The following is a 9,803-nucleotide window of genomic DNA, read 5'->3' as shown; positions in this document are numbered from 1 at the left end:
TTGGCTATCAGCCTCTGCTCGGCCACTTTGCGTTGTCGCCTGTCCTGAAGTCCACCTTGGAGGACGGTCACCCAAAGATCCACCATGCACGCAGCGAACACTTATGTGACTCAGCAACGTTATCTATTTCACACACTGCAGGCAAGGATGCCCTGAGGCGAGACCAAGCAGAGGCTACGACAACATGTGAATGGACACCACGCAACATCACCAGGCAGGAGCGTTCCCTCCCAGTTGGAGAACACTTCAGCAGTCCAGGACATTCAACCTCGGAGCTTCGGGTGACCGTCCTCCAAGGTGGACTTCAGGGCAGGCGACAACGCAAAGTGGCCGAGCAGAGGCTGATAGCCAAATTCGGTACCCATGGGGATGGCCTCAACTGGGACCGAGGGGTTCAAGTCACACTACAGGTGACTCCACTACACTTTCTCTCTCACTCTCACACACACACATACACACCCACCCACACAGACCCTCTCTCATACCCAACTCTCTTTCATACGCACGCACCCTCTCACAGACATATACCTCATCACACTCACTCACACACACACACACATATATACATACACTCTATCACAAGCACTCACACATACTGTCTCTCCTATACGTGCTCACATACACGTTTGTAGGGTGAAAACGTTTTTGTAGAATTATATTTTATTTTGCTCAAAAACTGCATGAATCCATGTAAAACTCTGTAAATCCCACTTTAGAAATAGAACCAGTCTAATTCAACATTGGGACACAAACAGACCTCACAGCTTAATGCATTGCCTGAGCTGAGATGAGATGGCACCTATTGTTAGAAAAGTTAGACCTTTCTTGAGAATGTAATTTAAAAGTAGTCCTGGGATTTACATATCAGAGAACATGTTGCAGTTGTATTTCATGTTGCAGTTGTATAAGACTCTGGTGCTGCCGCATCTGGAGTATTGTGTGCAGTCTTGGTTGCCATACTATAGGAAGGATGTGGAGGCACTGGAACGGGTGCAGAGGAGTTTTACCAGGATGTTGCCTGGTATGGTGGGAAGATCGTATGAGGAAAGGCTGAGGCGCTTGGGGTTGTTTTCATTGGAGAAAAGAAGGTTTAGGGGTGACTTGATAGAGGTGTACAAGATGATTAGAGGTTTAGATAGGGTCGACAGTGAGAATCTTTTTCCACGTATGGAGTCAGCCATTACAAGGGGGCATAGCTTTAAATTAAGGGGGTGTAGGTATAGGACAGATGTTAGGGGTAGGTTCTTTACTCAGCGAGTTGTGAGTTCATGGAATGCCCTGCCAGTAGCAGTGGTGGACTCTCCCTGATTATGGGCATTTAAGTGGGCATTGGATAGGCATATGGAGGATAGTGGGCTAGTGTAGGTTGGGTGGGCTTGGATCGGCGCAACATCGAGGGCCGAAGGGCCTGTACTGCGCTGTATTCTTCTATGTTCTATGTTCTATATATTTCCTTCCCTAAGGAATGTTGGTCAACCAGATTTTTTTTTAAGACAATGGTTGTATAGAGAGTCAGAATTAGGCTAGCTTTTGATTCCAGACCATTTTAAAAATGAATTCAAATTACACCATCCTTTATAATGTGTTTCAAAGCCATGTCTCTAGAATATTAACCTGGGCTTCTGGATTTTTAATCCGGTGACTAAATCATGGTTGGGTTTTAGCTTAACTCCACTGATAATTCTTAGCTCCACGACGCAATTGTTGAATTACCCTGACTTTCTGTTCAAAACCACAAATTGAAAAGCATGAAAGGCCAGGAAGCAGGGAGAGACACAAGTACAGGAAGATTTTTCGTTTCCTGTCTATGAAACAATGCCCCAGGTTCCCTCCCCCATTTCTGAGTCAGAGGGTTGTGAGCCCAAATTCTGAAGACTTGAACTCCTGATCAGGCTCCCAGTGCCGGTGTGAAGAGGAAAAAAAGCAGGACCATGAGATATGAGCAGTTGACGACTCATTTCACAATCTCAGTGCCCCAACTTGTTTTGCTGTCAGCTAAGTACTTTCTTGAATTGGAGTGATCCTTTTTAATGTTGAAAATATGGCAACTACTTTGCACACTTTGTTCCCTTCTACCCCAATCAGTGCCCCACAGACTGAAATCTGCTTTCCCCCCAGACCAATCTTTGAGTCACGCATTTAACTGCTTGACTTGATTTACCTTGAGCCAATTTGCCTGTGGCTCAGGTAATAATCCTGAGATCCTTAGCCTTGGAAAGTCTTTGCTGTTCAATTTAGCTCAAAGTCTTCCAGCAGAACCTCCTTTCTAGTCCTAAACTATCATTGGTACCAACATGGACAACAACTGGATCCCTGACACCAGACAAACAGCAAAGCTTTGGAACTCTCATCCATGACGGTAGAGAACGGTATCTATGCCCTAATCTGTACTGTCCCCTATCCCTACTATATTCCTATTTCTTCCCTTCCACATGGATGACTCCCCATACAAAAATGTTGTGATCAGTTCATCCATCCGCCCTGCAGTTCCCACTTTTGTTACGCAGTTGCCAAAAGCCTCATAACTGCATTGGTATGGGCTCCTGTTATTTGTAATTGTTTAAGGTGTTTTAAAACTTTGAACACAATTTGAAGGGTCAGATGTGCACGGCATTGGGCAAATATTTCAAAAAATGTTGGGTAGGAGGTCAGTAGCTAAGAATGCAAAGACACCCAGGTCAGGTTTTAAAGGTTTGTAGCAAACTGAAGAAAATGAGGTTCCAGTTTATGCTAGAAAAGGATAGTTAAAAGTTAAGGTCAGAGCAATAATTTCTGAACTGTCGAGGTGTAAAGAGGAGGGAAAGGATATAAGGCAGTGCACCTGGAGTTGAGAGGGATATAGAAAGGAAATTTTAGTGGGATTGCTAAAAGGAAGAGGCCAGAAAGAGAATAGAGGGGAATTGCATCCTGATTAACCTTTAACGTAGAGCAACAGCCAGACTCATCAAACAATTTGCTCAACGTGTTGGAAAATGCATCAGCAGGGTTGGCAAAACTAAAGATTGTTTAAGCAAGAACAGCCTTACAAAAAGACTTAACTAACTTGTTGTGCAAGTTCATTTGCATTTAAGGCTCTATCACTCAACAGCAATTAAACAGTAAAGGAACATAAACAAAGCTCAAAGTAACGATTTTCCCAGCTTTGTCCCTCAGCGCCAGTAAGAGGTAGGACGGCACTTCCTCATTTCATCAAGTTGTCTGTCGATGAGTCACTATGATGGTATTGCTTTCAGGGAATCACTACCATGAAATGCTAATCTGCTCAGCAATGGTTCTACCATATACCAAGCTGCTGGCTTCCAAGGCATGTCGAGTCCTCAACCAAGATAACTGTTAGTCTGTAAACTTGCATTTTCATGTGATCACTTCCCAGTCTTTTGTTCTGTAAGAAAATAATTCTGAAAGAGTTAATGCTGAAGACTGCATTAAGTTCCACACACTGATGATGTTGTAAGTACTTGCATTGGGAAAGGCAGAACACAGCTGAATCTTGAAGCAGGCAGACCTCACATCTAACTGCCCTCACAGTCTTTGTAACAATGTCAATCATATCAATATAACTTGCAACTGATTGCAATAAATTAATACTTTGCTTAAGGCAGGAGCGTCACTTTGGACTACCTAGTGGTTTTCCTATACCACACAAGACAAAGTGGCACTGTAGATCATGTCACATTAATGATCATTGTTACATAACAAATTGCTCATCGGGGATGGATTAATTTTAAGGGTTTGTTTAATAAAACTGTAAAACACCTTATAAGTTAGCAATCTGATTACAGTAATCAACTGGTTGCTGTCAGTGCAGCTGAGCCAGCAGAGTCAAACATTGTACACACACACAACATGGAGGATGTAAAAAAGCACACACATGATATTCCCTCTCCTTCCAATAGAAAGTTTAATTATTTACAATAATAAGTGAGCCTATGACACTCTATTATGCAAAGGTAATTTGATGATATGTCTAGATTCCATGATGGTGACCGTCTGGAGATGCCATTGATTTCCATCATCAATAGAATCAGTATCCCTACTGTCTGGATACAGGCCATTCAGCCCAACAAGTCTACACCAACCCTCTAAAGACAATCCCACCCAGACACATTCTGCTAGCCTGTTGCTCTGCACTTCCCCTGACTAAGGCACGCAATCTACGCATCCATGAGCACTATGGGCAATTTAGCATGGCCAATTCATCTAACCTGCTTATCTTTGGATTGTGGGAGGAAATCAGAGCACCCAGAGGAAATCCCACGCAGACACGGGGAGAATGTGCAAACTCTAGACAGACAGCACCTGAGGCTGGAATCAAACCTGAGTCCCTGGCACTATGAGCCAACAGTGCTAACCACTGAGCCACTGTGCCACCCACAGCTACTGAACCACGTAATGCCCACAATACAGTCTGTCATTTCTGTTTGCATTGTCAACTTGTTCCTTTGAGGACAGCAGTTGCTGTTCTAGATGCATTGCAGACAGGTTATATTCCAAATTAACCTTCAATTGATCTCATGTCTCCAGCTGTATTGAGTGCTTTAATTTTCTTGGCACTTACTTTATTGTACCTTTGGAGTTTCCAGCACATTTTGAAGCTTCTGGTTTTGGATATTTGTTGGTCCTACTACTTTCCTCACATAATAACCTACTTTAAACTGTACAGCTAGCTTTTCACTTTGTTTACTTTTAATTTGGGACCTTTCCCATATGTTGCTTCAATGGCCATTTGATTTCATCTATGTCTTCTGGAATTCTTTCATGAGAGCATCGTTGCTGGCACTTGTTTCTGAAAGGACTACCTGATGAGCAATTTGTTGCTCTTTATTTTGTGCATTGTGAATCTACACTTATTTTTACAAGTCTTTAATTTTTTTTCCAGTATTGTTTTGAACTCAAGCTGATGTTTCTGTAGCTACTCATGCTGAGCCTGAACTGTTCTTTGTACAAGTTGGTTCAAGTCTTCCTACAAACCAGCAACAATTTTTATTGGCGAGGTGATACTGAGCTTATAGCTCATCCTACTTCTTTTGTACCTCATTCAACTCATTACTGATCCTTGTGAGCTGAGGAGAGGTATTCCTTCAAGACTTCATCATCTCAGAGATGGTATTCCCTAATCCTGGTTGAAAAGTTCAGCCTTTTCCTTTTGAGGTTTCATTTTGTCTCTTCACTTCAAAGATCTAAACTTTAGTTCCAATAATTCGAAAGAAAATGAAGTGTTCTAATATTCTTTCACATTTAGTTCCACATGTGTTTCTTGAATTGTCTCTGCTGTGTCTCTGTTGCCAAGTTGATTCTGTCGATTGTGACTATTTCAAGATTAGTGCATGTTGTTATACCTCTTTCTGATGGTGCAGTGGTATCTACAATGCAGAACATCTGCGTAACTCAATTATCCTTGCACTCTCGCACTACTGATCCTGCACATGGAATCGGTGAACTGCTGTATGGATACATGCTTGCAAAATTTCAAGGGGTAGTGTCTTTGTCTTATTCCTGTGTCAATCTTAGCCAATAACAAATAGTCACCAGTTTTTTTCAGAAAAATTATTTGAATTTTTATGAACATTTTAGAAAACGTGATGACGTTGTTTTCCACAAGATTAACAGTGTGAAATAAGTGCTCAAATTTTTTAATCTTAATTTGTATATCATCCGATTTCTCGATCACATCATGCGTGAAGCTCTGACAGGATTCCAGATGGGCTTTATTATACCTTGAAGGTACTCCCTGGGTGGGGACTTTTTGGATTACTGCACAATCCTTTGTAGTTGCATCTGCTCTAGCACATTGCCTCCGCCAATGGCTTTTGCTTTATTATACCTTACAAAATTGATTGAAAGCTGAACATTTCCAGAGTGCATAGCAAGGGCCACACCCTCCACACGTCTTGCTATATTTGTGCGTTCAAATGATTGCATCAACTGTGGGGTTGGACTGAGGACCCGTAAGCTTCCACAACCTCTGAAGATCACTTTCTATTTATGTCTAACCTTCAGTGATTCTTCAAAGTCATACATCTTCAGTTTCTCTTGCAAATTTTTCTGGAAACCTTCCACGGGAATAGATTTTGATCAACTCAACTGTTCCATTTGCTAGCTCCCCATCTGAAAAATCATTTTGCTCTGCATCTGATCACCGCGTTCTGTGGTTTCTGCAGGCAGTTTTCTAATTGTTATGAATTCTAGTCAATGAAGATGTACATTTCATCTAAATTTGAATTGGTCTTCGAGTGTGGTCCAAGTATTCTGGGGATTTGTTTTAGCTCTGTGGCTGTTAGTCATGGTGTATAATCGTCCACAGCTTGGCAACTCAAAGGAAATCTTACTGACCCAACTTTTAATGATGTTACACACTCAAATCTAGGAAACGCTGCTTAGAATGCTGTTTAAACATGTTAAATTCTGTTATGAGGTCTGCTGTGTTTGATTTTAAAGTAGGCATATTTGTTGTCATTTTGATTGCAAGCAAAGGCAGTTCAAAGGCATACTATGAGCCAGCATACACCATGATCATTTGCTTTTCTCAATGAGTTAAACTGGCCCCTCAAGTGGAATCAATCTCTTTATTAACACAGTTTATGTGGCAATAAGCAAAGACAGCCTTGTGCTTAAGTATGATTAAAGATTGTTAACTTTGTATTTTTCTTGGAGATGCATGAAAAGCATGATCAGCATGATGTCTTCACCACCGTCCACCATGTAATTTTAATGATAATACTCCTTCTGATCAATCTCCCATGCACATCAACTGCAAAGGATTCCACAGATCCCCAACTTTCCCAAATGAACCAAATGTGTTGAAGCAGAAAGTGACCACAATGCTTTCATTTGAATTAATTCAACGTCTGCAACATCGTCGTTTACCCACCATGATGCAGCGTAAAGAGACCTTGAGCAGGTCAACAAGATGATTGATGATACCTGCACTACAAGTATGAAGCATCATCTGATTGTCACCTATAATGAGGTCCACTCTTTCTCCAGAGTCAACAAAGAGCAAGTTGTTATGAGTTCCAAAGGGATGCTTTAAATGCTGGGACAGATCTGGGAGTGGTTTGTAGTACAGCCGTGTGAGGGTCTTAGGATCATGGCAGTGTATTCCACGCTGTATAGCTTTGCTTTGTAAAAATACTTCCTCATGGAGAATACTGAGAACATAGAACTGAAGAGCACAAGGGCAATTAGAATATGAAGCCCTGCAGCATGATGAATATCTAAAGTGTAGTTTATTGCTCGCTGCCATAGGAATTTCTTACCAGTCTGATACTGTTCGACTCCTTTGAAAGCTTGATAAAAATGAGGGAGAAAGAAATGGCAGGATATGCTAATAAGGTTGGACGCAATGAGATAGGAGTAGAAATCACATCATAGTCCTTTTGGGGCAAATGGCCTATTTCTGAGTTGAAGGTGATCTTGAAGATATCCCTCTCTTATCATGAAGGCAGGTCTTGGAAGAGGTTATGTCTGGGTAGAAATTCAATGAGAGTGCCAAGAGTTGGGAACATTACTTTTAACATTGTGCTGAATACTAACATGATAAATCTAGTGCACAAACTCCCTCCAGAATCTGCCATCATGTAATGTCTTACATTGCTACTAATGACTATTTACGTAACTAGGTATTGACTCTTTACTCGACAGTAAGAATCAACGATTCGGGCATAAGCCTTTCATTAGGAGTGAGGCTCATTCCTGATGAAGAGCTTATGCCCGAAACGTTGATTTTCCTGCTCCTTGCTGCTGCCTGACATGCTGTGCTTTTCCAGCATCACACTCTCGATTCTGATACTCCAGCATCTGCAGTCCTCAATTTCTCCTCCATTACTCAACAATCCTAAAGGAGTCCAGGAAAAAGTTCTTGCAGCCTGGTGTCTAACCTTAACCATCACTTCCCTAAGTATCTGACATCCTTGCTGTAATCCACGTTTCTGAAATAGCAAAAGTTGAAATATAAAATCTATTTCCTAACTTTCCATCAATAACTTGGGGAATATATCACCCAGAGGGAAAGCTATTGTTGATGAATGCTTCAGGAAGGGGAAGAACTGAACATATTTACATAGAACATAGAATAGTACAGCACAGTACAGGCTTTTCAGTCCTTAATGCTGTGCTGACCTTTTATCCTACTCTATGATCAAATTAATCTACATACCCTTCATTGTACTATCATCCATGTGCCTATCCAAAAGTCGCTTAAATGTCCCAAATGTATCTGACTCTACTACCACTGCTGGCTGTGCATTCCACGCACCCACCACTCTCTGTGTAAAGAAGCTACTTCTGATGTCTCCCATAAACCTTCCTCCAGTTACCTTCAAGTTATGCCCCTCATGATAGACATTCCTGCCATGAGGAAAAGTCTCTGTCTGTCCACTCTATCTGTGCCTCTCAACATCTTGTACACCTCTATCAAGTCACCTCTCATCCTTCTTCGCTCCAATGAGAAAAGCCCTAGCCCCCTCAACCTTTCTTCATAAGACATACCCTCCAGTCCAGGCAGCATCCTGGTAAACCTCCTCTTCACCCTCTCTAAAACTTTTACATCTTTCCAATAATGAGGCAACCAGAACTGAACACAACATTCCAAGTGTGGTCCAAACAGGATTCTATGGAGCTGCAGCATAACCTCGCAGCTCCTCAACTCAGTCCCCCTGCTAATGAAAGCCAACACACCATTCATCTTCTTAACAACTTTATCAACCTGGATGGCAACTTTGAGGGATCTATGAACATGGATCCCCAGATCCCTCTATTCCTCCACACAGCCAAGAATCCTGCCTTTAATCCTGTATTCTGCATTCAAATTCAACCTTCCAAAGTGAATGACTTCACACTTTTCCAAGGTGAACTCCATCTGCCACTTCTCAGCCCAGCTCTGCATCCTGTCAATGTCCTGTTGCAACCTACAACAGCTCCCCCACTATCCACTATTCCACCAATCTTCATGTCATTGGCAAACTTACTAAGCCACTCTTCCATTTTCTCATCCAAGTCATTTATAAAGATCACAAAGAGCAGAGGTCCCAGAACTGATCCCTGGTCACTGAGCTCCAAGTTGAATACTTTCTATCTACTACCACCCTCTGTCTTCTATGGGCCAACCAATTCTGTATCCAGACAGCCACATTTCCCTGTATCCCATGCATCCTTACTTTCTGAATGAGCCTACTATGAGGAACCTTATCAAACACCTTGCTAAAATCCATATACACCACTTCCACTGCTCTACCTTCATCAATGTGTTTGTCACATCCTCAAAGAATTCAGTAAGGTTTGTGAGGCATGATTTGCCCCTCATAAAGCCATGCTGACTATCTCTAACCAACCTATGCTTTTCCAAATAATCATAAATCCTGTCTCTCAGAATCCTCTCCAACACATTGCCCACCACTAACGTAAGATTGACTGGTTTGTAATTCCCAGGATTGTCCCCATTTGTCACCTTTCAATCGTACGATACTACTCCAGTGGACAGTGAGAGGCAAAGATCATCACCAAAGGTGCAGCAAGCTCTTCCCTCACTTTCTGTAGTAACCTTGGGTATATCCTGTCTGAAAAATGTGTTGCTGGAAAAGCACAGCAGGTCAGGTAGGAATTCCTGAAGAAGGGCTTATGCCGGAAACGTCGATTCTCCTGTTCCTTTGATGCTGCCTGACCTGCTGCGCTTTTCCAGCAACACATTTTCAGCTCTGATCTCCAGCATCTGCAGTCCTCACTTTCTCCTATATCCTATCTGGCCCACGGGATTTATCTACCTCATGTTTTTCAAAATTTTCAGCATCTCCTCCTTCCTAATA

This window comes from Chiloscyllium plagiosum, chromosome 13 (genome assembly GCF_004010195.1).
Source record: "Chiloscyllium plagiosum isolate BGI_BamShark_2017 chromosome 13, ASM401019v2, whole genome shotgun sequence".
NCBI classification, from domain to species: Eukaryota; Metazoa; Chordata; class Chondrichthyes; order Orectolobiformes; family Hemiscylliidae; genus Chiloscyllium; species Chiloscyllium plagiosum.
Note: the sequence above shows the minus strand (reverse complement) of the source record.